The sequence below is a fragment of the Kogia breviceps genome, chromosome 2, assembly GCF_026419965.1.
Source record: "Kogia breviceps isolate mKogBre1 chromosome 2, mKogBre1 haplotype 1, whole genome shotgun sequence".
Taxonomy (NCBI): domain Eukaryota; kingdom Metazoa; phylum Chordata; class Mammalia; order Artiodactyla; family Physeteridae; genus Kogia; species Kogia breviceps.
In genome coordinates this window covers 6688906-6692601 of record NC_081311.1, presented here as the reverse complement: position 1 = coordinate 6692601, position 3696 = coordinate 6688906, and the positions used below count along the sequence as shown (strand labels likewise).

Genomic DNA, 3696 nt, shown 5'->3' with positions numbered 1-3696 from the left:
CCTGGCCCTTTCTCTCGCACTTGAGAAACTGTATTGGACCAGAGGGCACGAGGGTGATGTTATTATATCTGGTTCTATTTTTATTTATGAACAAGGTGAACAGTTCACAAATTTCAGTATTTTAATTAATGGTGGAAACAATTGATTTTCATCAGTATATCTAAAGAAGTAGAATTAGTGATCATCTTGAAAAATATTATTAGAATATAATAATAGAATCAAAAATTACCTTGGTAGGAGAAGAGACTCAGTAGGGGCCAAAGAAAAGAGGAAAAGTAAGGAAGAAAAATAAACTGCTTGGGTGTAAGATGGGAAGGGTTTAGTATAACTGGAATTAATGTAGCAATCAGAATTATAACATTTAATACCAGTCAGTGATGCAGCACTTAATTTTGCATGTGGCCAATATATTCAATACTAGTCAGACGTTCACCAAATGAGCTTTCCCAGTTCTACATGTTTTTCACTTGGGAGGATCTAAAAGGATCCTGGAATGGTGTAAGAAGGAGTTACAGCTATCAGGGAAATACAAAACAAAACCACAACATATCACTTCACACCTGTTAGAATGGTTACTATCAAAAAGACAAGAAATAACGAGTGTTGGCAAGAATGTGTAGAAAAGGGAACCCACGTGAACTGTTGGTGGGAATGTAAATTGGTGCAGCCACTGTAGAAAATAGTATGGAGGTTCTTCAAAAGATTAAAAATAGAAGTACCATATGATCCAGCAATTCCACTTCTGGGTATTTATCTGGAGGAAATGGAAAAACTAACTGGAAAAGTTATATGCACCTCCATAGTCATTGCAGCATTATTTAAAATAGCCAAGAAATGGAAGCAACCTAAGTGTCCATCGATGGATGAACAGATAAGGAAAATGTGATTATATATATATTTTATATATATATATATATCATGGAGTATTCGTCATAAGAAAAGAAGGAAATCTTGCCATTTGTGACAACATGGATGGACCTTGAGGGCATTACGCTGAGTGAAATAAGTCAGACAGAGAAAGACAAATACTGTATGATCTCATTTATGTATGGAGTCTTGAATAAAACCCAAAAACTGAACTCATAGATACAAAGAAGAGATTGATAGTTGCCAGAGGTTGGACAGGAAAGATTGATAGTTGCCAGAGGTTGGACAGGAAAAATGGGTGAAGGGGGTCAAAAGGTACAAACTTCCGATTAAAGTCATGGGGATGTAATGGACAGCACAGTGACAATAATTTATAATATTGTATATTTGAAAGTTGCTAAGAGAGTAGATCTTTAAGGTTTTTATCACAAGAAAAAAAGTGTAACTGTGTAGAGATGGATGTTTACTAGATTTATTGTAGTGATCATTTTGCAATATATACAAGTACTGACTCATTATGTTGCATGCCTGAAACTAATATAACGTCATATGTCAATTATATCTCAATAACAACTACGAAAAGGAGCCACACCTTAAAATCCCTGAGAAAAAAATAGAATGATTTGAGTCTGGAGAAGGGAAAGCTGAGGTTTCAAGTGAGCCAGTTTGAGGAGAGAAACATAAAAATTATGAAACCATCTTGTCTCAGTCTCTTAAAGGCAGGATGAGACGTTTATAGGAAATAGATAAGAGAATTTTGCCATGATGAGGGTGGCAGACAAAATAAGATGGGTGAACAAGTGAAGCTGAGAAACTCATTAAATACAGGAAAAGGTCTCACTTATCTAAACAATTGAAGTTTGTTCTTAAAGACAAAGGTACGGACCAATGAGTCCCCCTGGATCCCTTATATATATATGGTTTTATGACTCCTGTGGCCAACAGAATACAAGAGAATTTGTAGCAGAGGAATTATAGACATGTGGCAGTAGTCATGTCCCATGGGATGTTAATAGATGCTACGGGAAGGTTGGTTCTGGTTCAAATAATTTGGGGGAGTACCAGGTTTACAAAAGGTATACAGGTGTCTTCAGGACAAGACTTCTCAGAACCCTTGATATGTTCATGTACATTGTAAAGCTCTCAACACAAGAGAACCAGAAGCATTTTACAAACTTAGTTAAATAACCTTTTTTCCTCCCTCTTTGTAACTCACAGAACACTAGAGTTCTGGGGAACATAGTCTGAGAAATACTGATGTACAGCACTATTCTTAAGCAAGGATGCATAGTCAGAAAGTTGGCAGATTGCTCCTAATTAATAAGAAAACTCAGTATGTCTGGGATCAAACTTAGTAATTTCACACTATCTTTCCCTACCGCAAATCACACAGAACTAGGGTTCTATGGAATGCCCTTGGTCCTTTGGATCGTGCTGTTCTAGCCCAACTGTTTTTGCTCACCCAACACAACTTACAAATTCCCACCTTCCTTCCTTTGTATAATAGACTTTCCCCAGTTAGAATGTCCTGCACTGAGCCCTTGCTAGACACAAATAGAGCACAGAGCTGGTGGCAGGAGAGAAAGAAGGAACTGAAGGATCCTGTCCTGAAGAAGCTTCCAGTCAACACACACCCTCTGACCCGAAGCCTTGCCAATGTTTCCTCTGTGGATGTTATGTTTACACCTCTTACTATAACTCTAACTCTATTTTGCTCTGTACAATAGTTAGTTTAGATTTAATATTAATTGAGTACATTTTCCATGCCAGGCACTGTGCTCAGTGCTGCAGAGGACAAGGAAATGAGTCTTGTCTTCACAGCAGTTAGCATTCAGGTAAAAAACAATGTGTTAGAAAAGTCATCATTTTTTTTTCTTTTTTGACAAATTGACAAATAAAATTGTATATATTAAAGTGTAAAACATGATGATATGTGTACATTTTGAAATGATCACCACAATAAAGTTAACACATCTATCACACCCTATAGTTACCTTTTTTTTAAAAAAAATAAAGGGACTTCCCTGGTGGCGCAGTGGTTAAGAATCCGCCTGCCAATGCAGGGGACACAGGTTCGAGTCCTGGTCTGGGAAGATTCCACATGCGGCGGAGCAACTAAGCCCGTGTGCCACAACTACTGAGCCTGAGCTCTAGAGCCCGTGAGCCACAACTACTGAGCCCATGTGTCACACCTAGTGAAGCCCTTGTGCCTACAGCCCGTGCTCCGCAACAAGAGGAGCCACCGCAATGAGAAGCTGGCGCACCACAATGAAGAGTAGCCCCCGCTCACCGCAACTAGAGAAAGCCCGTGCGCAGCAACGAAGACCCAACGCAGCCAAAAATAATACCTAAAAATAAAAATAAAAAATATGGAATGTGAATTTGCATGTCATTCTTAATGAAGGGACCATACTAATCTTCATATCATTCCAATTTTAGTGTATGTGCTGCTGAAGCGAGCACTAGTCATTGATTGTTAACACAAGTCTTAGGTCTCCTAACTTATGTAAAATTTTCCATTAGTTTTAGACATGTAAGTATACAGGATACACCCTCATGGCTGTATTTTCCTTCACCACGCCCCTCCCAGCCTCTAGTCCCATACAGGAAGTGAAAGGCTGTTTCCTAATATAGCTTCGAATACATGCTTCTTCGTACACAGAAGGTGATCATGTCTAACATGCCCTGAACATAGTTTTAAATTGATTTGAAGGAGAAATAGGAAATTTAATATTAACGTTGCTCAATATTATATCATTTTTTTTACAATCTTTTGGACTTACCCTTTCTTAGTTATTTTCTTTTTCCATATTTTTTCCACTTAAAGCT

General features: G+C 38.0%; 1 pseudogene; it reads right to left on the bottom strand.

The window, feature by feature from the left end:
- Window positions 1-3230: 3230 nt before the first annotated feature.
- LOC131751678 (U6 spliceosomal RNA) lies at window positions 3231-3330 on the bottom strand (annotated as a pseudogene).
- Window positions 3331-3696: the final 366 nt, after the last annotated feature.